Source organism: Phalacrocorax aristotelis, chromosome 7 (genome assembly GCF_949628215.1).
Source record: "Phalacrocorax aristotelis chromosome 7, bGulAri2.1, whole genome shotgun sequence".
Taxonomy (NCBI): domain Eukaryota; kingdom Metazoa; phylum Chordata; class Aves; order Suliformes; family Phalacrocoracidae; genus Phalacrocorax; species Phalacrocorax aristotelis.
Window position 1 is genome coordinate 46996103 of NC_134282.1, and position 26461 is coordinate 47022563.

The window sequence follows — 26461 nt, forward strand, 5'->3', positions numbered from 1 at the left end:
CAGCTAGTTTCTCTCCAGTCCCTCATCACCACTGCATACCACAACCCCCCTGGCTGGATCTGAGCTCCATGGGTCTTTTCTTGTGAAATGCAGCTTTTTTTCCTTTTGCTTTGACAGAGTTTGGATGAGAGAAGGTTGTGTATCTAATATGATGCTTAATGCTGATGGTCTATTGCAATGTGTGCTTCCTTCATGTCCCGAATCCTCTGGCAATGGTACCACCTGCACCAGGCAGGTCATTTTGCCTGTGCTGCCGAAATGTGGCAGATGGAGATATCTTACCCCCCCTTAACAGCAGAGGTGGCCCTAGTTCAGTGAGATAAACCTTGGTCTCCCTGCTGTTTCCCTAATCACCATGCCGTGTACCTGGGCTGCTGATGCTGGGGGAAGACACTGTTGTTTTGTGGGGTAACGCAACCTCCCTGAGCTGAGCTGGCTTGGGTTTGAACTACCATCTCTCAGAAGGCAGCAGCCCCAATAAGCACCTCTCAGTGATCACGGGGTGACAACATTGAGGGTTGGGCCCCACTGCCCTCTGAAGAAGGGGCTTTGAAGGAGCTGTTTTGGGGCTGCTGGATAATCCCTCACACGCTGGGCTCTGCTCTGGACTGGCTGCACCTTCCTAGAGGCAGATTGAAGGCAGCACATAGAAATGGATCTTTGCTTGTGGTCTGTAAAACATGCAATAGAAGTTGCTTTTCAAATACATACAATTGAAATGTCTACTCTGTGCATTAAAAGTCTAATAATAGTAATAATGATGAAGTTAATGAGATTTCAGATATCTTTGCAAACTGGCCTAGGTTTTGTAAATTCAAAGATGTGTCGTGTTGTAGCCCCTGTGAATTGGGGAGTTTTCTTCCCCCTAGACCTTCAGGCTGTAATGAAGGTTGAGCATCCCCAATCAGGCAGACTGCGTGGGGTATGTCTCATCCCAAGGGAAATAGGAATTAGTCAAAATGCAGTCCGGAAGGGACGAGAGCAAATTTGCAAAACATTCTGCCTGATGCCTTTTGGAAGGAATTCAGAGAAGAGCAACTAAAATGATTAAGGTTCTGCAGGGAATGTATTGTTGGAAAAGATTAAGAAAAGCTAAATATATAAAATGCAGCTAGACCAGAGTGAAGGGGAAGTGATCCCCAGCGATGCATATTTAGAAGAGTTGAACAATGGTAAAGTAAAAAGACTGTTTAGGATGCTAGAAGAAGAACATGGGGTGTATAGAATCAAATAAGTGATCAAAAACCTGTGGGCTGCCTATCTAGATCCCTTTTCCAAAAGAAAGAAGAGGGGTGTGGAAGAGTCTCTGAAATGGATGCCTCAGCCTTTGGAATCTTTTGAGCTGGGCTGAGCTGGGCAGACGATGAGCGTTCACCCTATGGTGCTTGGGTAGAGGTGTCCTCACCGAGGTCCCTGTGTGGTGACTTGGGGGTATGGAAACCTCCTGGCCTTGTTGGGCTTCTGCTATCTCGTTAGAAAATGTAGAAGGGTGGCTGGGTATCCCCCCCGGACACAACCCTGGACTGTCTTCTCCCTTCTCTGCTGCTGTGCTGGTGGATGAAATAGCAACCTGGAAGGCGTGATAGGGATGCCTGGCTGCAGTCTCCATGCCTTGGCTGATTAATTAACTCTTCAGATTAATTTCCTTTCTGATTACCGCTTGATTAATTCCTCCTAACTCTGTGAGACCTCCTCACCACTTAATCCTCTTTATAAGCCCTCAGAGTGTGATGCTTGAAGTAAACATCAGGCAAAAAAAAAAAGCAAACACTCTGAAATGCAAACATAACAATGCTGCCAGTGGGACTCCCTCTTGCACCAGGACCTGGCACCTGTGGGGCTGCCCCAGAGCACCCTGCCCAAAGGGCTCCTCCACGCTCCTCACACCTCCTTGAGCTGTGCCCCCCTTCCTGCGCTGGTTCTCCAGCGTGTCTGTAGCAAATTGCACAATTTCACTTGTTGAGCCTTATAATTAGCGACAATATCCCAGTAATTTGCAGGGGGGGCAGGAGGAGGGAGCTGTGTTCAGCAGCATGAGAAGAGTTTTTTTTTCCCCCCATTGCTTCATTAAAGGGAGCATCTGAACTCATAAAGCAGCTTTTGATATATGCACGAGCACAAGATGCTGCTGGCACGGCAGGTTGAGCCAGGCGTAAGGGCTTGCACTGTCTCACCACTCAGACCAGCGTTGTGGGAAGGGTCTGAGAGGAGTCAGATGGCAGAAGCCACCATCTCTGGAGGACGGGGCAGTGGGTGAGTGGGGACATCAGTATGCAGGTAGCTGGTCATTAAGGTGAAGGTGTTGAGGTTGGAGTGAGCAGGGTGATCAGGCTGAGCCTTGTGTTGAGTCTGGAGAAAATCTGCATGCAGAAAGCAGTAATCCTCATCCCACTGGGGTTTTTTAATTTCATTTTATTTTTTTTTTTATTCCTGGGCATCCATTCCCAAAGGCCTCTAGATGCTTTAATAAAATATAAGTAAAAACATAATTTATGATGAGAAAAGAAATGCAGCCAAATGAATCCCCAAACAGGAACAAAAGCTTTCCCCCTATCTTCCCTACGTTCAATAACCCAATGTGTACCCCCTGGGAAACATAATGTTTAAAGAGCAACAGCACTTTCTTGGCCATTGTTTTTGAGGGATGTTTTGTGGTTGGAAACAAAGCTGCAATATGCACCAGCTAAGTCCTAGTGAATTTGTTTTTCTAGTGATCTCAGTTGCAATGGACACAGCAAGAATATTTTGCACCCAAGAGCCAAGCTTGTTTCATGGCTGTACAGCCTGTGTCATCCATAAACATGACCTAAACTAATGAATTTGGCTGAGTTTGAACTGCCAAGTGGAAGAAAATAAGAAATATGGTATGTGGATGGAGGCACAGGCTATGATTTATTTCTGTGTTGACGGACAATGCAAGCAGCTCTTGGAGGGTTTTGGAGCTGATACTGTTCCCAGCCTTCAGCCTTCGCTGTGATAGCCTTGTGCAGCCCTGCCCTGCACTCCCCTGGTGTAATAATATGGTTGTGATATTTGAATTGGTTTTTGGATCTGCTGGAACCAAATGACTCTGATAAAGGAGATTGAACTGCACACAGAGAATATGCCGTTCTCGTATACTTGGCATTAAGTGCAACCCTCCAAGATTACCAAGGTACAACGCATAGACTGGGGCGGGCTGCAGCTGGTAATCTCTGGCTGTGAAGTCATTTGGGCCTGAGCTTGTTTCCTCTATGTCATTGCCTATAAAAAAGTATTCAATTTGGCTGTGTGAGCTGTGTTCTAGGTGGCGTATGACAAATTACATCTGTGCTTTGCTGTGTTAGCTTGGACACGCATAAGTCCACAAAGCAGCCTGGAGTTTCTTTGAGTCCAATATCCCAGCTCCTGAATTTCAGGAACAGATGAAGGGTCCACTTTGACTATTTCTGAACTTGTGTGATGATATTCCTGCCCTGCTGGGGTGGGGTGAGGAAGGGATGGAGTCCTCCGGGTAGCCCATATCCATGGGAGTCAGCAGGACTGGGAGCTGTGCGTGGCTGAGGTTTCTTGCCAGGTAAGTCCTGTGTCTGAGCACATGTGGGTAGTTGGGGGATTACGGGACCTGAACTTCACCCCTGGCTCTGCAGCTGACCCTGGCTTCAAGCCTTCTTATCCCTCTTGTAGTAGAAGCAAAGCAAAGGGCATCTACAGCCCCTGCAAAGCTCCCTGGTTTCTGGGCACTGGAGGTTGCTATCAGGGCATGGGAAGTGATTTGTTCTCATGTCTGAGATCTGCAGAAACTTCCTTTTGGGTGTCAACAAGGCAGGGTCCTGATTTTTGCAGATTAATCACATCTTTCATTAGGAAAAAAATTCCCTTTATGTTCCTTTTCATCTCTATTATTAGTGCTTCACTGCTGACCAATATTCAATTCCTGCAAGGAATGGGGAGGAGTAAATTGGAATCTTAGATCTCCTTTGCTCCACCTCCCCTGTCCTTGCATCATCTTTAGGGCTGTATATCCTTGGCTACAAAAAAAGTCAATATAAAAGGAAGAGGGTAGGAATAAAAAACCCCGGGATTTATTTTTTGTAGTGGTGAAGGGAGCATGCATACCAGCAACAATAACAGGATTGCATTAAAAAGTCGTGCAGCTGTCTGTGGATGAGGGATGTTGCCAATTGCACGAGGAGCAAGGGCTGTTTCCTCCTGGCATCTGTGGCATCCACTGCATGTTGGACTGGGAGCGGAGACATTTGTGGGGCTGTATGGGTACAGGTCAATATAGGATTGCAGACTGTGCCTGTGGACATGCCACTGTTGAAAATGTGGGAAGCCTCTTCTAAACCTGTTTGGCGCCTTGGCATCACCCCAGCAGACGTGATAAGTCATGCCCTGAGTCCAGAGCAGTTTGCTGAGACCTTTGGAGGAGCAGCACCTGTGTCAGAGCCTCCCAGGAGAGGGCTGGCTCCCCCAGGCTGGCAGGGAATGGATGGTCATTGCTGGAGGGTGACAGAGGAGCTCTGGGGTCACACCTTTGGACCTTGTACCGTGGCTCATTCTGGGTTTGGCACTCGTGTGCAGGCGTTAGTGCATGAGGAGCTTGGCTGGGTTTTGGACTGCTTTAGAGGGAGCCTGTCCTAAATCATGGCAAGCGTTAAGCCTGGAGGTGGGCAGCTAATGGTGGGAAGTTCCCCAGGAGTTTGTCTGGGCTCAGTGTTTCATCTGGATCAGAGGAAATTAACTTCTGAAAAGGGGAAGAACTTGGAAAAACTTGGATATTCTGACTCTATCCTGAAAATCTATCTTGAAGCAGCCAGAACAGGGCGTGGTGGAGCTGGCATGCTTTTTTGGTTTCCTACACAGCTTGGAAACCAGTGCAAGAAAGATGAAAGGCAGATTTGCAAGGAAGGTGGTAAGTCTGGGGGAGAAGGGGGAAATAACAGACTGAAAAGGATGGATGGATTTCCAGCTCATGCAAAGGATCCAAATATGCACATAAATTATTTTGGAGGGGTGGAACTGTAGTTCTAAAAAGACATTGGTGCCAAAATCCCTGGAAAAGGTGCTTCAGAGTCCCAGGAAACTTCCCATTTTGTAAGATGACCAGAGGGTGAATGAATGATCCTTTTGGTATCACATTGTATCAGAGCTTCCCTTGTGCCCCCACCCCCCCCCCAATCCCTTGCCCTCAGGCGACAGCAACTCTGTAAAGATGGCTTAGCGCGTGAAGGATGTGGTAGAATTGGATCCTAATCAGATCATTACTGCAGCAGTGAAGGAATATAATTTCCCATCTGTGAACCACCACCTCTTTCAGCATCTTCTTACTTTATTTCTAAATAATATATATACTTTTTTTTTATGTGTTGTCAAAAATGAAACCAGTCTGTGTAAAAGGCAGGAGGAGAAGTAAGCCTGCTTTAGACAGTGTGGAAAATGCTCTATTCTTCAGAACAGAAGGCAGGGATGGAGAGCAGAATAAACCCCCCATAATCCAGGAGGGCACAGTTTATGACCTGCTGCTCCACCTGGACACTCACAAGTCCATGGGGCCAGACGGGATCTGCCCGAGAGTAGAGGGAGCTGGCAGAGTTGCTTGCCAAGCCTCTCCCCATCATTTACCAGCAGTCCTGGTTAACAGGGAGGTCCCAGATGACTGGAGGCTTGCTGATGTGACGCCCATCTACGTGAAGGGACAGAAGGAGGATCTGGGGAAACTACCAAGGCCTACAGTGTGGCCTTGGTACAGGTGAAGATTATGGAGCGATACATCTTGAGTGTTCTCACTAGGCAAGTGCAGGACAACCAGGGGATTAGGCCCAGTCAGCATGGCTTCATGAAAGGCAGGTCCTGCCTGACCAACCTGATCTTCTATGATCAGGCGACCCACCTAGCGGATGAGGGAAAGGCTGTGGATTTTGTCTACCTGAACTTTAGTAAAGCCTTTGACACTGCCTCCCACCGTATCCTCCTAGAGAAGCTGGAGGCTCATGGCTTAGACAGTTGTACACTTTGCTGGGTAAAAAACGGTCTGGATGGCCGAGCCCAGAGAGTTGTGGTCAATGGAGCCAAATCCATTTGGCAGCCAGCCATGAGCGGGGTTCCCCAGGGCTCAGTATTGGATCCAGCCTTGTTTCCTATCTTTATCAATGATCTGGATTGAGGGGGTTGAGTTTGCAGATTTTGCCAAAGTGGACGGGAGTGTCTATGTGGTTGAGGGTAGGAAGGTTCTGCAGAGGGATCAGGACAGGGTGGATTGATGGGTGGAGGTCAATTATATGAAGCAAGTACTGGGTCCTGCACTTTGGTCACAATGACCCCATGCAATGCTACAGGCTTGGGGAAGAGTGGCTGGAAAGCTGCCCATTTGAGAAGGACGTAGGGGTGTTGGTCGACAGCTGGCTAAACATGAGCCAGCAGTGTGCCCAGGTGGCCAAGAAGGCCAACAGCATCCTGGCTTGTATCAGGAATAGTGTGGCCAGCAGGAGCAGGGCAGTGATTGTGCCCCTGTACTTGGCAGTGGTGAGGCCACACCTCAAATCCTGTGTTCAGTTTTGGGACCCTCATTACTAGAAGGACATTGAGGTGTTGGAGCATGCCCAGAGAGGGGCAATGAAGGTGGTGAAGGGTCTGGAGAACAAGTCTGATGAGGAGCGGCTGAGGGAACTGGGGTTGTTTAGTCTGGAGGAGGCTGAAGGGAGACTTCATCACTCTCTACAACTACCTGAAAGGTGGTTGTAACAAGGTAGGTGTTGGTCTCTTCTCCCAAGTAACAAGTGAGAGGATGAGACGGAATGGCTTCAAGCTGCATCAGGGGAGGTTTAGATTGGATATTAGGAAAAATTTCTTTACTGAAGGAGTGGTCAGGCATTGGAACAGGCTGCCCAGAGAGGTGGCGGAGTCACCATCCCTGGAGGTGTTCAAAAAACATGTAGACATGGTTCTTAAGGACATGGTTTAGAAGGCGTGGTGGTGGGTTGATGGTTGGACTTGATGATCTTAGAGGTCTTTTCCAACCCTAATGATTCCATGATTCTATGAATTAAACCCAAGTAAAGACCCCAGGTGATTTGAAATCCAATGCTGAGATAGACATATGCACAAACATCTTCATTACCAACCAAATAATATTCCCCTTCATCCAGAATCCAGCTACTGGACTTGTATGTCTGTTTAGCATAGTGGGCTCTTGTGGCCAAAGGCTGCAGAATGGAAGCAATGGGAAGAAGTTAATGTATCTAAAAAACCTCCAAAATGTATCAAAAAAGAACACTTGTTGCTGTAACAGTGTGTAGTGTCTGGTCTAGTGCTGGATTTCAGCCCGTGGTCTGCAGTGCGCTGGATGTCTCAGTCCCCAGATATCAGCTCTTTGAGGAATGTAGGGTTGTTTGTTTTATTCTCTCCTGCCTCTGACTTTGCAGGTAATCCCTGTGTAGTTTTATCAGCTACCTTGGAAAGCATTTTAACTACAATATACTAATTCCATAAACAGTTCTGGAAACATTGTATGGTGTCATTTGTAGTCTTGATGAAACGGTTGAACCGTGGCACGTGCAGCCTTTTAGCAGACAGTGGAATGCTGCTATCACTAATTTTTTGGGAAAACCTGTAATTTCCCGCATAGACTCAGCAAAGAAGGTTCGCATGTGATGCTGAATGTGACTCTAGCGCTCTGAATGCTTGGCAAAACTCTCTTTTTTTGAGGGGAGTCCGCAGACGGAAAAGGGCTCCAAACTATCTGCTAGTATGCAGCTACGTGTGAACAGGAAAACCACAGTTGCATGAACCATCTGCAGTGGCAAGTTGTTGATGCAGACTGATTTAACAGACCTGTTCTTAATAGCCTCGCCTAGCTTGTGTGGCATGTTTTGGGGTGGAAATTGTAGTCTTTTATGCAGAAGTCTTGCTCTGCTGCAGGTAAGCACCCAGGCTGTGGGTCAGTCCTGGACCATCACACCACAGGATCTTCTTGGTGGAAGCCTGTGTGCATTGATCTGCGTTCATGTGTGTGCACCCTCAGATAACTGGGTTGGAAGGGGACTGTCCTGCTAATGAAAATACAGGGTTCTGTGTTTTAAGGCAGCTGCTAGAAAAGGTTATGGGTTTGCTTGTCTGTTTTCAAAGGGCAGGAGGAAGAGACTGGAGTGGGGAGATCCTGCTGGGTGGCTCAGAAGTGCTCTGCCTATGTAGAGCTGTCTCAGCAGCATCACTGTTCCCCACTTGAAATGCTAAATTATTCTTCTCTGTTTGCTTTTCTCAGCAAAATCAATCAAGAATTGATAATTTATAAGCTCTTGTTTGCTTTTTTCACTCTTCAAGGAGAAAAAAGATAAGGATAAAGCAGAAGGCAATGCCACAGGGAAAGGAGCATGGGGAATGCAGAGCTGACCACCACCTCCCTTGTCTGTGGGGTCTGAGGGTGCTCATTGCTTATGCTGGTGGGGGGGCTGGTCTCTGCTGCTGACTCCATAAGGGTCTGCCCTTGCTGTCTGCTCAAAGAGTGATGATACGAGCTGCAAACATGCCTGTATGAAAAACAGGGGCTCAACCTTGAGAGGTACCAGGCATGGTCATCCCCAGCAAAATTATCCAAGTGTGAGTGTGAGCAAAGCATTGCCAGGTTTGTGCATTTCTGCATGTAGAGTGCTGTGGAAAGAGGGAGATTCGACTAGGCAGGTAGAAGGAGAAAGCTGGGTCAGCTGCCATCCTGGTTTACACTGAAAAAGAAATACCCTGTGGCAGCATATTCCACACTTCTAAGCTTGAACCCTGCCTGCATGCCTGCTGTCACGTGTTCCCCCATGCACACAGGGATGCGTCTGCCTGCCTGCCTGCCCGCCCACCTTCCCCCAGCTGCTGCTGCCCTGTGGGCACACATCCTCCCTTCATCCCACCCCATCACCTCCACATGATCCTCCCTGAATTGCAGTGAGGACATGGGAGGAAGGAGCCATGTCCCCTGGGAACTGCCCTACTTTGGGAATTTTGGGGAAAAAGAAGTGCTACTGTCTTAAAATAAAAACAAATGGTACAGTTTTATAGAAAGATAAATAAAATGAGACACTGCTTAGACAAATAAGTGCTGTGGGTAAATACTTAGGTACTGTAAATAATTATGTAGACAGATGGGTGCATAACCAGTCCACAGAAATGGATGTCAGGATGCTCTTGTAGAATAGGAGAGACTGCACACTAGTTATATTGTCCTGATCCTGCTCTGAACTGTTTGTCCCCTTTACTGATGCTCCTGCCAAGGCAGTCATTTGCATAGTGCTTTTTCTTGGGAAGGCTTGATTTCTAGTTTCTGTACTCTGTAGCTTTCCAAGTACTGCATCTCTAATATGGAGAGCAACCTTGGAAGAGAGAGCTTAATAAAGCCAGAAAAACCCATTTATGAAAACAGCCTGACTTGTACCTGCCTCCAGTTCTGCTCCTGTGGGTTCCCGATCCAGCAGGTTGAGGGGAGCTGAGCTGCAGGGAAAACAGCCTCGGTGGCTGCCTGCACCCCTCCAGTGCTTGGGTACCTGCTGGAAGCTATGGCATCTGTTGTGCTGCCTCCTTTGCCTAGTGGGGTTTCATCCTTTAGCAGATGGTCTAGAAATGCAAAGCAAAGTATCAGAGTGGACTGTTGAGATTTTCCTTTGTAGGCTGTTCGGAATTTGATTCAAATAGTCTATATTTGTCTTGGGTGTTTCAAACCATTGCTTTGGAGGATTTGGCAGGGAAGGTCTGGAGAACTGGCTGGCTCCCAAAGCTTTCCTGTTCCAGATATTCTTGCCTCAGTTTTCAGCTCTTATGCTTCTACTCATGACCTGAAGCAGAAGTGCAATTGTTGCTTAAATGGAGGGATATGAGATCTTTGTGGTTTCCTAGAAAGACTCGGGTGTTCAACTTCGTTCTAGAAATCGTAAGAGTTGGTGTGGGTGACACTTCTTCAAAGCAGTTATCTTCTTTCTGGCAATAACTTTTTACTTTCTTCCTGGCTTCCTGGTATAAACCAACACTGGTCTATCCCATTTGACTCAATCTCTTGAAAAATAAGTGTTACTAGATGGGTCAATAGCTGATATGGTTCAAATTGTAGCCCATGGTGGGCTGAGTGACTCTAAAGGCTTCTCTTTACCTCTTTGGTTAAATTGCAAAAAGAAAGATAATAAAGATATTGCTCAGTAAATTATTTTGTTATGTACCAGTCTCTTCTTGTGCAAGAAACTTTCTTTTCTCACCCACTGATGTCCTCTTTAAAGGAAAGCCAGCAAGATTTCAATACCACTTTACCAACCACTTGCTGGTTAGCAGAGGAGGTCCAAGACTTGACCGTGCTACCAAGAACAGACTCTGCTCCCACCTTCAAAGTTGTGACCGGTTGTGAGTAAAGGGTGAAAAATACTCCAGAGCCCTCCACTCCAAGCCTTCCTATGACAGGCTACTGGCAAAGGAATGCTGTTTCATAGCACTACCAGAGACTGTACTGAGAGCTATGTTAAAAATAGCAGAGCTGTACAACGCTCCCACATGCTGGACGTTCTGTCTGTTCCTCACTGTGTGTTGAATGACAAACACGGCGATTGCCGCTGTTAGGCAGAAGATGCTCGCTATCTTTCTGTGTCATCCTTGCGAGAAGTATGTTTGGGCTGGACAGCATGCTTCCATCCCCTGGTGAAGATTCATCTTAGCCACGGAAGAAAATACTGGGCTGATTTGTTGGGCAGATGGGCACTGGCCAGCAGAAGTTCCTCTGGTTCCATGTCTTGGTTTATGCCTGTTCTTTAGCCATTCTCATTGGAAAATATGCTTTGGAAGAACTCAGTGCTTCCAGCAATATCTGTTGAGGGTCTTCTGGTCCCATCTTACTATGACTTATCTCCCCGGCATCCCATCCTTCTCCCATCTCTCATTGTGCCATGGCTGCAAAAGAAACGAGCAGCTCCCTGCACTGTGTTGCTAATGGGGCTGCAGATTAATAGCTCCTGATTGCAGAAACACTTGTCACAGGCTTGACAAGCTGCTCAAGGTTGCCTGATGTTGCAGGGTGGAGGTGGAGGAAGGGAGCTGGTGAGCTGCGTGCTTGCGCTTTATGGCCATCCTGGTGGGACTGGTAGGCGGTCTGGCACAGCAACTGCTCAGGGCATTTACTAAGAGATTTATGAGTTTGTAATTTTCAGAGGCCCTGAAGCAAAAGCATCTTTAATTAAATTTTGATTCTTTCTCCTCTTCCCCCCCCCCCCCCCCCCCTTCCTAGCTGCTCCCCACTCTCATACCTGCCTGTGGTTTGTTTACTGAGACCCAGCAAAGATTTTGGAGAACAGGTAGGGATCTTTGAGCGTAGCCAGGAAGAGGAGAGGATTGCAAAGCAAACAAGCAGATGGCAGATATGATAAAGCAGCCCCCGGCTGGCTCTGCCAAACTCAGAGAGGGCTCTGTGATGCAGTTCAAGGGTCCCACAGTAAGAGCTTCCTGCATCCTTCTGCTCCGGACAAAGATTTGGCAAGGTGTCTGAGAGACTGATGGCCAAGCTGTGTCCCTGTGCTCTCATTTGCCTGGTGCTTGGATCCTGGCATTGCTTAGGGCTACCTGGAGAGTGGGGGTGTTGGGGACGAGACAGCCTTATGTTGCTCTGCGGTGTCCTGCTGTGGCTGACATGAATGTGCAGCCATCCATCTCTGAGTGGTGGTCCCCTCTAGAGGGGGAGCACAAACCCAAAGGAAAACAGGCAGCCCACATGTATTATTATTTTGTTCTTCTTTAAAAGGAAGTTGTAGAAGAATAAGATGAGAAATTGGCCTGGCCTTTGTGGTATATTGTCAAGGGTGTAGGGATGGGTCCCCCCAGGAGATGCTGCTTTGGCGTTGCTTAGGACTTCCCTCATTGTGAGTTTTATTTTGTGATCCCTCCCCAGCCCCTGACTCGGTGACAGTGTCCCTACCCAGCCAAGTGATGTCAGCCCTGTGAATAGATTTCTATCAACCCACTCAGCCCTAAAGATCTGCATTTAAAAGGCTCTGGAGACATAATGGTATCTGCGTAACAGCAGCGATGATTTCCCTGAGAGGTAGGATGAAAGGTGGCTTCGTTCCACTACTTCTGCAGAGACTTGATAGCTGCTTCTGGAAAGCAGCTTGGTTGTGGTCCAGGTGCCTCTGCCACTGCATCTCTCCCTGCCTCCTGCTTCTTTCTGGTCGCATGCCTGAGCTGCCTGTGCGCTCGAGCCATGGTCCATAGGGTACTACCTGCCCGATAGGTGCCTCAAGGCAGGTGAATTTGGGAGTGGGTTTGGCAGGGTCTGCTGCAAGATACTCTGGCCGCCTGCAGTGGGCTTTGTGCAAGGGACATTTGGTCTGATGCTCAGCAGATATATGCTACTCCCAGTTAGAAAGCCACCGGCCTTGTGCAAGCTGCAAGTGCTCTTTTTCTTTTTTTTTTTCTCCTTTTCCCTCTCATCACCATGCTGTGGGTGAGGATGTTGTTTATCCCACTTACTCCTTCAATGGCGCAGATGGAGAAGTGAAATGATCTCTGCATGTCTTCAGGTCTGGCTTGCCAGTGTGGATGTGTTGTTGTGTCTCTTGTCATGAGCTACAAAGACATCAAGCAAGGCGTGTGTTTTGGGGGTATGGGGTGTGGGGCTGGGAGGCAGCACTTAGTCACGGAGGTAAATACCGAACGCCCCATCTTTCTCTCCCGTTGTGGCTTGTAGGCTAATGCGAAGCAGCTTCCCTCCCACCTGCCTTCAGGATGTTGATGAAGTAGCTTCAGGGTAGGATGTGGAATATGTGTAGGGAGACAGGGATTTGGCTGGTGATGGCTCTTATGCTCTTATGCTTTAAAAGCTGATGACTGAGGTTGCAAGAACCAGCAGAATCAGAAAGAGACGCTGAAGATCCTGCCTTAATGTCCCTTCATATTGTCAGGCCATTGTTTGTGCCAGCCATGCCTGGGGCAAGTATTCTGATGCCCAGTCTCTTGTGTCCTTTCAATAGTAATTTTTAATAGGGGTTTCCTCTTCTTCATGCCTCTCTCCTGGCCATAGGAAGATTGTTGTGATTCCGCAGCTTCCAGGGCTGGTGCCATGTTCAGGTGCCTCTGGTCTCATGTGGAGCTTCATATGACTTGTCCCCATTCCCCGGCCACCTGCTGCAGCCTGTCCATCTGGTTAACGCCCACCCTTCATTTCTTTTCTGAAGCTGATCTGTTTGTATGGCTTCTTCACTGGTGTGTTCCAGCCAGAGGCCAGCGCCCTGGTTAGCTCCTGGTATGGTAAAGGACAGAGGTGGAACTGGGGGTGATTCCTGCAGGGGAGTGGGGAGATATGTGCTCTGCCCTGACCTCCATGGTCACATTGGGCACCAGCTGCTTGTTTCTTGACTGAAATCAGTAGATGCTGCATTTCTGCAGACCAGCCTGCTTTAATTGCCAATTTACACCCTTGCTGCATAAAAGCTCTTGTCTTGAAAAGCTTTGGTGTCAGGCTGATAGGGTGGCAAGTGTCTGAGCATTTCTAGCTGGGAGCTGGACTTGCAGAGTGGGAAGGTGCTGGGAGGTGCAAGGCAAGCTCCTTGCAAGGCCTATGGCAGAGCCTCCGCCTGGGGACTGCCAGCCCAGTGATGCGGTGACAGGTGATGTATTTGCTAGTGCCTGTATTTAAATGCAAGCAGCGTTCCTCGCTGACCTCCAATGGGAGCTGCATCCATGCCTGTAGCTCACCATTGAGGAGGGAGCGTGCTGTGCTGTTTAGAAAGGGAAATTTCCTCAGGCCTTGGAGGAATTAATCATTTTATATGCTGGACTCTTGCCTTCTGACTGATCTATCTGAATTACAGATTAACTGGCAGCATGGGTACAGAGGAAGCCATTTCAATGAATAGCTCTCTAATTTATTAAAGGGGTTGTTTGGGCTGGTGGATTGGCAGTGCAGCAAGTTCTCTGAGTGGGGAGTTGTTTCTCGTCCCCCTCTGCATCTCCCAACCTTTTATCCCATTTGTTTTACCTCCCTGTTCACAGGACCCCTCTCAAATTTGATGAGAGTCCCAGCGAGGCAGATGGAATCCCCAAAACAGTGATACTCATAGCAAATGAGTTGTCAGTTCCCAGAAAGCTGTAATTTTGGAGTCTTTCTCTAGGGGCCATTTCTGTAATTTTTAAGCAAAACTATCACCTTTATGACAAAGGAGTATAAATTTTGTAGTAAAGTATGACACCAGTGTATTGGTGCTGCAGTTGGTATTAGCTGACCCAAAAAGCATTGGTCCCTTTCCAATCAGTTCTGCCTTCAGAATGTCAAGGGCTTCTTCCCTACCTGTAAGTCTACAACAGGCTCTTGAAAACCTGCAAACCCTCATTTATTTAATGATTTTCCCTTTAGAACATGCTCATCCCTGGACTTGCAGCAAAGCTTGGCAACTCCAGTGCCATTGTTGATGGGCTGGGGAGCACCAGGGCTGCCCAAACCCTGGCCCCACTTTCTGTCCCAATTGCTCAGCATGAAGGGAAAAAGGATTTGTTTGTTTGTTTGTGGATATTTCTGACATGGACTTCATATTCCAGAAGAGTCTCATAATATTGTGGGAATAGATTCAGGATTTTAACCATTACACAAGTTAAATACATTTTGATTCTGTAAGCAACACACTATTTATCTTGGGGTAGAATAAATCTGAGAGGCTGATATCACTGCTGGAGATCATCTCAAGGACTGAGGAGGGAAAAAAAAAATCAACTTTCTAAGAGGCAGAAGTTTTAAGTTTTCATTGCCCTCATGCATGAACTAAGCCAAACTGTGGTTGCAAGGATTTTTTTATTATTTTTTGGCTATGTAAGGATTTATCTTTTGGCCTGGAAGTAAACAACACTGGTGTGATTTTAAGTTTGGATCTACAAATGCGCACCCTGAGAGAATGCAGTTGCTTGCTTGCTGGCAGGGACTGGCCACATGGGGCGTCTGCTGGAAGTAAATCCAGTCCATTGGCATCTGCAGCCTCGACAGCTTCTTGATGTTTTCATAAAAAATCCCTTTAAAAACAAAAAGGTTAAAAGTTGACCAAAAAAGCAACAACCAAAAAGTATTTCTGTTTGAAAAATTACAAGCACTATTAATTACTGCATGAGAACCAGATGGTGATACTGGCCAGTTTAGTTTCATCGTCCAAGCAGGATCTTGAAAGAAACCCAAGAAGAAAAACACAGAGCAAAGACAAACCATGTGTTGCACCAGGTACTTTACAATTTTAGTGCTCCTTCCATTTGAAATCTCTGAGCAATGCAGAGCAGGGTATTTATTTTTATTAATGTGTGATTTTATTTTTATCTTGACGTATTATTAAACCAAAATAAGGAAGCTTGAGAATTAATGTCCTGTAATGACAGCAAAATCCGTTGGTGTCTTGGGAGTGTTATAAATTGGATATTTGGAGAGGGGACGCACAGCTCCCTGGGCTCAGAGAGGCTCCAGTTACTACTGGAGAAAATAAACCTTTCGGCACAGGGGCGCTGGGTACTGGGGAGAAGGCACTGGTGTCAGCACGAAGTGATGTGGCTGGAAGATAGCCTTGTCAGGCTAATTGATCTGGAGCCTTTGCCCTTCCTGCCAGGGCTGCCTGTTTCCTTACCCATAATCCCCACCCCTCTGATGGCCCATCAGGAATAAGGGACTTGGCCCAGTTTTACATCCATCCAATAACATTATGAAATTGATAGTGACACTTCCATTGGCACTAATTTCAGTAAGAGATTGGAGCCAGAGGACTAGAGGTTTGCTTTCATGGCGGCTAAGCTTTCCAAGTAGATCAAGACGACCCAGGACTGATCTTGCAGTGGCCAAGGTGCAGGAAGGAGAGTGGGAGGGGGTGACAGAGGTGGCTGGTGGAGCCGGGCAAGGAGCTAATGAGAAACATGCCCAAGCTTGTGCTTGCCTTCAGTGTGGAACAGTTCTGGCTGGTGGGAAGTGTGTGCTGCAGAGCTGCTTCTGGCAGGGCTTTCTCTCCATGGATGGTGTTTATTAAGCAACATTGGGTGCTAGGCTCAGCAAAGGTCAGGAAAAACCTTGGGCAGGAGGGTAGTAGTGGTCCCAGCTGTTGCCTCTGAGATGTCACTGTTTTAGGTATTTTGTGGCACAGACATAGGTTCCTGCAGCATTGTGCTCTTGGCTTAGGTCGGCAATCTAGCAGCAGGCTGGATATGCTGACGGTGGAGCCGTGGATGGAGCCCCTCACCAAGACATCACTGGTGACCTCCTTGTATTAAGGTTCCTCCACACTGAGCAGGTTAGATACCACATCCCAAAGCTTTCACCCAATGCTGGCCACAGTGTTGCTGTGGCTGCAACCTTAATGCACATCGTGTGCATGGTCTTTGCTGGCTGAACTGCAGGATAAGGCTGAGGCACAGCTTAAACTACCTCTGCTTTCCTCTCCATCTTGTAGCTGTTCAGTCAAGGCCTGGTTTGAGGTGGGGTAGAACATTGCCTTGGTGCTGAGATGGAGTTTGCAGAAGATGGCCCCTTGACACCTCGCCAGGCAGCCCTTTCTCCAGCCTCACACTGTGTTTGCACATTCACCTGAGCAATGGCTCGGGGAAAATATTTATCAGTTTGTCACAGTCTCACCCTGTGGTGGCTGGGGGCCAAGAGAGAAGATAAAAGCCTTGGGCTGATGATAAATAGGAAATGTGGAAAGGAAATGTGTCTACTTAGTGCTGAGCAGGCAGCCCTGCTCCAGGCTTGGGTGTTTGCATGGGATCACTCAGCCCCTGGCTATTGGATGCTCGTGAGGAGGTGAAATGCCATCAGGGCCATGTGCACGCCCCTAGGTGAATATAGCCATAGGGTCCTAAAGGTGCGAGGAAAGCAAATGCTGCTGCTGCCTTGCCTGTGTCCCTGCGTTGGTGGGACTGTCCCCCTCGGTGTGCTTGGCAGCACATCTGAGCACGCCTGGATGCCCATCAACCCTGAGCAAGCCACTATCCGCTCGGGAAGGGGTGTGAGTGACCGAGCATCTCCCTTTTAGCAAGTGTGAACATGACCCAGGGCTCAGCAAGTGCGTGTTAGTGCTGCTTTTATGTGGACGAAGCGCATTGCTTTGGGAGACCTCTCAGCTCCTCCTGCATACAGCAGGGGAAGGGCCATGGTTTGGATCTGCAGATCCTGAAGCTTTTCTTTGGAGGGGCCAGGAGTGAGTAAGCTGCTGCACATAGTTGGGTTGGGGGATGTGGAAATGCCAGGGCCTCCTGTAGACAAGCTGTAGGAAACGCCGCAGTATATAAAGTGCGTCTTGCAAACAGAAGAGATTAGAAAGCTGATATGATGTTATTCCGATTGATTTTGCTGTTGTATTTATACCTGGAGGTAAAGAGCAGACATACTGGAAATCAATCGGCCCCGTGCTCTTCCCCACTCCCTCTGCAGCGCCGTTTGAATGAAATGCTTATATCATTTTTACGGTGTGTCTGTGATAGGGATGAGTGAGCCAAGCGATTAATAGGCGCTGCTGAGGCCTTTACCCAGCCACTGCCCGGATCTCGCCTCGTAAAGCCTCCGTTGCTCTAGAGTTCAAGGTGCCCGTGAGGTGACAGCTTGGTGACTTTGTTTAGAAAAACCAAGACACAACTCTCTAGTCAAGAGGAAGAAGGGGAAAAAAAAAGATAAATGGCAATAAGCAGAGGATTTGGGGCAGGCGGGATGGTGCAGTGGGATGGTGGAGACCCAGGTGAAGAAAATGAGGTTTGGCTTCAAATGGAGCAAAACCCATAAAGAGGGATGGAAATGATGACCTTGTGCATAGGAGATAAGGTGATGGGGACCTTGTTTTGATGTCTCGTTGCACATCTGGTACCCAATAGACCAAATGCTCCACCAGCCCTTTCTGAGCTTTGACCCTGGGTCTGGGGCAGGAGAGCTGCAGCAGACCCACGCAGGGAGTTTGGCTGTGCACAGATACCATGTCTCTGGGTGCCCCTGTTCACTCCTTCTGCCTCATCCAGGTGTGTTTTTCTCTGGGAGTTGCTGGTACTGGCTCTGCCACACCAAGATACCATCTCAGGATCTTCCTCTGCAAGGATGGATGTGTTGGACCCTGGCTGGCTCTTCACATCCCATGGGAAGCATGCATGCCCAGCAGTGGGAAAAACTGGTGTGTGACCAGCAAACTGGGGAAGCCAGCTGGGAGGAATTGCGGAAGGTGACTGGGGATGGCCTGAATGCCAGCACTGGTACTGCCAGGCAAAATACTGTCTTCCTCCCTGCAGCAACAATTGAATAAAACCCACTTTTCTTCCTCTCCTTTTGTCCGTATTGCTAGCTAGTTGTTTCACCTGACCTCAGCGGTGAAAACCTTTTCCTATTGGCAAATGAAGTGGCTTCCCAGTATCCACCCGCTATTACGTAGGAAAAGGTGTTGGCTTCTCAATACATAGAGTCAGCAGATCCTTGTATTGCAGGATCTAAAATATTCTCCTGGTTAACCCCATGCCTTGTTTGCAGTCCCTTTCCTGGTTTTATTCTTTCTGAGCTGAAGACGTTTGGTACCGCTGGGCTGGGAGTTTTAAGCCTAGACATAAAAATTCCTGCTCCGCCTTCCTGTGGGTGCTGGCTGACTTTACTGTCATGCATGGCCCTGGCTTGTCAGATCCCTCCCTTTTTAATTATCAGATTGTCTCGTCATTTTACTGTAAGCATTTTCTGTTGCTTGTTCTGCTGGATTTATGCATTTGTGCTGTCATATGCGTTGACTTTATATTTTATACGATTTGATCTTAATGTTTCTGTTCCTGAGTGTGAGTGCTTATAGGATTCATGTCTAAGCTCAATAAATAAACCTGAGAAAGGCAGGGAAGGGAAAGGACGTTGGGAGGATTGGGAGAGGTTTGGAGATCCTTTACCCACTGATGGGCCTGGAATGATGCTCCATGCTGGGACTGCCTGGGTGGCTGGAGGCTGGCATGGGCAAGGGGAGGAATGTGCAGGGCAGCCGTGTCCTTTTGTAGCAAGAGCCACCTTCTTTCCCTGTAAACACATGAAAAAAATCAGAGAGAGAAGGAAATGTCCATATGTAAAGAGGAAAAGGGGATTTCATAAACGGCAGCATTTTGGCAGACTGTTTCATTGGGAAAGGTCTTGAAGTGCTTTAAGGATCACTTATGATTGTCAGCGTTAGCCACTGACAAAGGATCTGACAGCCCGTTTTTATACAATAATGCATCTGCAATTTCTAAGAGGTGGAAGGTGGCAACAGGGTGGGGGAAGAGCCACGTGTCGAACCCAAGCACCGGTGAGTGCAGGGCACCCAGGCCCGCACCCTTGTTCCCTTTCACCCTGAAGTGCAGTGGTATTTTCAGCTCCTTGAGATGGTTGGGGCCATGAACCCATCATCTTGTGCAGGAGCTGGATTGCTGCTTGTCCATTTTCTCCTGCTTTGCTGCTGGAGAGGCTGGGAGCCAGGGATTTGGACTAGACCCCTTTGAGAGCTCAAATTTATGTTCTTGGAGTCTTCATCTGTCTGCAAATCTTGAGAATATGACCTTTTATATGTGCTGTTTCCCCAAAAAGCCCATGAGAGAGTCTGTGCCCTGTGGGCCGTGGCAGAGGAGGGGTCAGCACCTTTGCAGGCTCTGCAGCTGGTCATGGTGTGGTTCAAGCCAGAGCTGTGCTGTATGGGCCAGCCTCTCTAGCAGTGCCTCCAGCTCCTGTGGCACGTTGCAGGGGTGGTGCAATGATGTGAGGATGTCCCAGGGTGAATCTGGGGCAGGGAGACAGAACTGAGCTGTATGGGTGTGGGAAAAGCCTCTTGGACCTTGTTGAGGTGGTGGTAACAAAACAAGAGCACAGGGAGCTGGAATTAGGGGGGTGTCTGGGTTAAAGCCCAGTGTTTTGTACAAGTTGACGGATCTGCTGTGGCTCAGAGGAAGAGGCGCCACATGATGAACCATCCTGTGGTTGGGACTGGTGACCCCGGGGATGAGGAGAAGCGGCTGCGGGAGGGCAGGGGATGGGCTGGAGCCCATGACAGTCTGGCTCCAAGCAGGTTCCACACAGGCACCAAGCACTGACTTGGCCCCCTGCCCACATCTGCCAATAAAAATTAAGAAATTGATTTTCTTTTGTTTGCCTGACAGGACAAGGCGCTCTTTATGAGACAGTAAATGCAATCTCACTCTGAGCACGTCTAGATTTTTAATTGTATTTGTTGTGCTTGTGCTTATTGTTTTATGAGTTTCAGTTCCCTTCCTTGCTGGTGCAGAGATCAGCCCTGGGGGATGGTTTGATTTCAGCTCCAGCAAAAGGTTGGAATTTTTTTTAAACATTTTTTTATTTGCTTTCCTGATGAACTGAAGTTTGGGATTAGTTTTCTATCTGTGTTAAAAATAAATGCGTATGTGTGCATGCATAGCTTTGAGTTGTAAAGCTAGGTTGAAAGATCCTGTCTTGGAATTACCTGCTTGACAGTTGGTCCTGTGGCCCTTTGAAGAAGAGCATTTAAGATTAAGATCAGGGAAATATGGAAGTGCCAACAGAGGTTTGAAATCTGAGGAGGAGGGGATATTATATACAATATATATTGGATTTTAATGAGGTCTGCTTGATATACAATGCATGGTGACCCACTTTACTAGGAGAGCATTTTTTCTAGTTATGGGTCATATGCAGATTCTAATTAAGTAGGTTAATTATATAGCTCCTTTATATTACACAGGCAAATGTGGATGGCACAATTAGCTCTCACAGTGATCATTTTTGATCAAAAAATGATGTTCTGAGTGACAGCTCCTGGAGGCATGAGTGGTAAGAGGGTGGTTGCCCTGTGGCCCTGAGCACTTGCCTCATTGCTCTCTGCTTCAGCAACCTCAGTTTCTGTCCTGAGCATGTGGCCTGGCATGTGGATGGAGTTGTCCTTTCTGAAATCATGTTGGAGAGACTATGGCCCCATCCCCATCCAATGCTGCACCCACGGTGCTTCAGATGCTGCCCAAACCTGGTCTGCAGCATGGGCAAGGTCCTTGGAATTTCTCTGGAAGTGTCAAAAAGGGAAGAGCACTCCTTGCTGAGGGCTGTTTGGTTGCAGGTGAAAAGTGCTGCAGCCTGGGAGAGCTCTAAGCAGTGTCAGGCCTGTAGCTAAACCGTCCTTGAAAGAAGTTTCTTTAACCTCACCTTTCCCGGCCTGGCAGTGGTTGAGCCCCCCCAGCATCCCTGGGTTATCTGTTCCACTGCTCAACCATCCGTACTGCTAGGCATTAGGTAAAACCTTCAAACCCCCATCTCCCTCAGTGCAATTTAAACATATTATTTCTTGTTTTATCCCCAGTGGACATGGAGAACAGCTATTATATTTCTCTTTGCTGCAACCTTCTACGTATTTGAAGGCTGTTATCATGTGCCCCTTCAGTCTTCTCTCAGCACAAAGCATAGTCTGTTCAGTTTTCTCTTGGAGGTCATGTTTTCTACACCCTTGATCATTTTTGTTGTTTTGGAGAGGTTACTGTTACATTAAGCTGGAGTTTTTGTTATTTCTTCACCTGTCTGCCTTGGAGCATTCATTATGTTATGGATGCATATGAAGTGACCATTATCTTCTCTAATCTGTGGTTATTTATAAAGTACCCTATATTTCTGAGCCTATGTTTTATCAGAAAGTATAGCTCTTAGCCTTGATAAATAATTTACCTTTATGATATGATAATGCAAACAGGGGTTCCCTAAGCTATTTATTATTATTTGCTTTATTTTTCTTAAGTAACAAGTTGTCCATATAACATTGTGAATGAATCAGGCAATTCACAGACATGGGCTAAAAGGTATATCCTATTTCACAGAGCTGCCAGATAAACAAGGCAAAGAAGGACAACACCAAGCCAAACTCCAGTTTAGCCACAGGGAAGAGTGCTGAATAGAGAACAATAAGAGATTTCTGAAAAGCAGAGATTTTAAGGAATCTGGAAGAGCATTTGCTCAGTATTTGCAGAGATTATAATATCGCAATAGATGCAAAGCAAGAAGAGCTTGAATGTTGCTGGGATGGATGGGAGCATAGCCTGACTGGGAGGCTGGGAGAGAAAATAGGGTGGAGGTGAGGTGGAGAATGGTGGTGTTTGAATGAGGCATCTTTCCTCATAGAGAGGAGTTGGCTGTAGAGATGTGGGAGGGAAGGGAGAACAGCATTGCTCCTCGTGACTTCTCCAAAAGCAACGTTTTCAAGCTGCTTTGCTGATCTTTGGTTAACATCAGATTAATTTTTATCCTAATTTTCTGGTTGTCATGGGTGACTCTTCTGCTGGTTGAACCTGCCTTTGCATTGCAAAGGGGCAGGTTGGCAGTGGCTGTACTGTGGGGCTGGAGCAGGGGCTGACAGCCTCTTTGGACAGGGATAGCCTTGGGGCATCCTTAATATCTCCATGGCCGTTCCCTGCAGCTCTGTGGCTCAGTCACTGCTGCTGTGACATTGCTTCCCTGGCAGGAAAACTGCCTGGGCTTAGTATGGAGAACAGCTAAACTCTGTCCTTGCAGGCAGCATGGATGCTGCTGGAGGTAAAACCCCTGCTTGGATGGAAGGAGAGCCATAGAAAGCCTTTCATAGTACAGACGTGACACATTTGATGCTCAGAACAAACAAAGGCTTCTTAAAGTATCAACAAATAAAGTCCTTTTGTAGTTAATATCCACAGTATGTTTGTCCATAGCACAGGCTGAGTTATTCACAGAAACAGCTACTGCATCACTGTTTAGATTTTAAGTTTCAGAGGACCTACAAAATATTTTATATTGTGTTTTAAGATCATAGGATGGTACATCAGGAGTTACCCTAGGCTACACTTGACTATTATTCTGCATTTTTACAGTACAAAACTGGCTTCTTTTCTATGCCTCTGCCCATTTCTCTGTCAAGTAGAAGGCAAACCTACATCTTAAAATCTGTACTCTCTCTTTTTATTCCACTTTTTTCTTTAACCTTACCTGGAAAATGCATTGCTGAAGCTGGTGAGAATTCTTCCAAATACAGCCATTCATCAGCATTACACATCAGAAACTCTACCTCTTTACCTACTTAACAGCAAAAAAACCCATGCTATTGCCAAAATAGATTAAAAAAGCTGAAGTCTAGGTAGCTGCTTTATTTCCAGGAGTTACTAATGGCAGTATATATTTTGAGTGTCAGAGCAATAGTCAAACGTTTAAATGTGATGGGTGACTGCTTGATATCAATGATGTTTTTAAAGGTTGCGCCAGTGAGTCCTGCACTTGTCTGAGTCTCAGAGGGGCGACAGAGTGATTGTGTGCTTAGAGGGAACTGGATCTCAGCTCTGACCAGCCAGAAGAGATGGGAACAAAAGAATGAAAGTGATAAAGGCCCATGACTGTGTTATAGGAGTTAACGTTGTCCAGATTTCTACACCCCATCCTCCCACCCCCACCCCAGAATTTAATAGGAGAAACTTGGAGAAGTCTTCAACTGTAAATTATGTCTTTAATCCAATTATATCCTGTGGAGGATATTGGGATTAATCAGATGAATGATATGTTATAGTCCATGCCAGCTCAGTGCCTACTGTCATCAGAAACGTTTCTGAAAGCTTGGAAGCTAGTGCATTGTGTCCATCGGATATGTTCCTTAGGGCTCTTGAGAATATAATTTATTTTTTTTTCTTTTCAAGACCTGGAAATACAATCAGAGGCCGTAACTGTCCCTGGATTATTGCTAGGATAGAATATACTTTGTGATGTACTCTCCCTGTGGTGTCAGGACTGCAACTGCCTTGGCAGTTCTTAGGGTTTCCCACTTTTGCAGAAATGGGAAGGGGTTAAGATGGTCATGGAGCATCAGAGTTTGGCTCTGAGGCTTTTGAGGGTTGGTAGGTCTTGTAAAGGTCTAAGTTTGGCAGCATCGACTTGAACTGGATGATTAAGAGGCTGAGTCCATTCACAGGACCCAGTGTTTGCTGGGGAATGGGAGTGAAACTGTAGATCAGCTGAGACATGAAACTGTAGATCAGCTGAGACATGGTTACTTCTTACCCCATAGATTTTGGACAGGTTTGAGGCATGAAACTAGGGATAACACATGCAGAAAGTCCTCCTAAGAAGTGAGCTGCAGAAAAAAAAACTGTGGAGTGTAAAGAAGGTCAGACTCTGGATCTGTTTATTGGCAAGGAAATTGTCATCAGAACATTGGGTATAGATGCTGGCCATGCTTAGTTTCACAAGTACCCAACTTTCTTGATCATCCCCTACTCTTCTAGATGTAGCCATGTTGTTCTAACCTGCTTATGCCAGAGGGACACTGCCGTGATCTGCATTCCTTAAAAATGAGGAGGTGCTGTGCAAATGAGGACAGCAAGGGTTAAGTGCTGTCAGGGCTTCATGAGCCCCCGAGAATGTCCCCAGCAGGGTCTGTGCCAGACTGGTGTACGTACCATGGTTGGTTATGAAATCAACCATCTTCCTCCAGTACTAATGCTGTAGATGTCCTGGTCACAAAGGTATGATTTCTGCTCTCAAAGCAGAGGACAATTAATACTTTCTTCCTATCATTCACTAGAGAAACCGTTCACATCCCACGGCCTGATCAGGTACCTTCCTTTGAGCAACACGTTGGCTGCTTAGGCAAAGCATTAAGCCCTCAAAAGCCTCTCCCACCACTCCACTGCAAGAGACAGCTTTATGGTCTGTCCTCAAATTATTTGCACCAGTCTATACCAGCTGATATTTTTATGACTTGTTTTGTGAACTGCACCTTGAAATGCAGAGGTGTCCACTTCCCACCGCATCTGGGCTGGCCAGAAGTGCAGGGTATGGCCAAAGGAACCTGCATGCCACGCAAACGCCAATCCCCCTGGTTTGCATGCAAAGAATTGACATTGCAAAAGGACAAAAGCCGTTCAAACCAAAATCGCCTGTTTGCTTTTTGTGTTTGGAGAAATACAGTGAGTGTAGTCCCAACAACAGAGGCATCTTGCGGCAAGAGCTGAATTTTGCCTTTGTGTCTCAAAAGCTGGAAGTCACGTGGGCCTGGGGAGTAGCGTAAAAAAAAAAAGCCAGAACCTGCCAGAAGGAATTGACAATAAAGGGAGAGACTTTTTTTCCTTGTGACTAAAACACCTGTCACGGCTGCCAGGACTCCACTAATTACACAATAACTTTATTATATCCCACTTGGAAGAACAAACATTACTTGGAAGGTCCAAAAATGAGCAGCCTTTAGACTAGATTAATGCAGGCAGAATGACTGCATGGAGCCACTGTTTGCCCTGTCCTCCCAGAAGCTCCAGAGAGTTAAATGGCATGAAGACTCCCCTTTTGGTTGCTAGTGCTACATAATAAAGTAATTGTGCAGTTAGAAGTAAGTTACTGATGGGGGAGAGTAATTTTCTGTGTGATGTAGGTAAAAGACTGGCCTCTCTGCATAGGTTTGAAGCCTCAATGCAGCGTCTCCACTTGATTTTGGTTGAGCTTCTTGTAGGCCCTAGTAGCACCCAGACAAGAGAAAAGGAGCATTTCTAATTTAGTGTGTGTTTTCTTGCCATGTGAATATATAAGGGAGGTCCTCATGGAAGGTTGCGTGCAGTCCCCACATTACCCAGCTCCTCAGGATCCTGTGTTTACGCAGCATGAAGGTCTGCAGCATGGATTAGAGGGTTTCACCTCATGATGGAGGTATTTGTGATGTTGGTTTGCAGGTTGGGTGAGAACAGATAGAAGTGGGGAATATTGTAGTAAGGCCTTATGTCCCCTGAGGTTTCCAGCTTTGGCAGCTGATGGCAGAGCCTGAAGTCAAGTTAGAAGGTCTAAAAATAAAATAAAGCTTAAGTCAAAAATTGGGGTACAGCTGAATATTTTGAAACAGCTCTGGGTGGGAAGAAGGCCTTGGCTCAGGTATGGATGCTCTTTCCTTCATCACTTTTTACCTATGAGAACAAGCCTGCCACTGGGTAAGGCAAGATTAGAGCAGTGATGCTCTTGGGTGCAGGCACTTGAGTGTAAGGAGTCATGGCTGCAGCAGGAGGCTGAAGGAGCTGGAGCATGGTTGCTGGCTGGCCATCTGCAGGAAGGAAATCAGTGTGGCTGTATTTGGGCATGTGGATGTTTTGCAGACCTCTGTGGAGGTAGACAAGGATGTGTAAGTGGGTGTTGGGGGACTTGGGGAAGGCACATGGACCATGCTGAGGGCTCCTTCATCATGGAGCAGCAACTTCAGGACTTTGCATGGGCATCAGTGCAGAGGGACTACCTCGATATCATGCCAGGATCCTCTCAGCCTGGCAGGGATTGAGAACAGGTCCCATCAGCAAGCAGAAGATGGGGAATTGGGAGTTAAGAAGTACTTGAGATGGTGGCAGACCAATTAGAGAAGACAAGGAGGAGGGAATCTTCTGGGTTTGTTGCAGCTCAGCCTAAAGTTTGTGGTGCTGTCTTCTCCATACCTTGCTGGGGGCTCTCCTCTCTGTCATCCTTGGGCCTCCAACAGGTGCCAGCATGGGAGAGGGGTCCTCCCATGGG

The 26461-nt window shown here is 47.2% G+C and overlaps 1 protein-coding gene across 3 annotated transcripts in view; it reads left to right on the top strand.

Moving 5' to 3' along the window:
* NTRK3 (neurotrophic receptor tyrosine kinase 3) overlaps positions 1 to 26461 on the top strand; it is a 218698-nt gene that overhangs the window by 91728 nt on the left and 100509 nt on the right. The window lies entirely within an intron of this gene.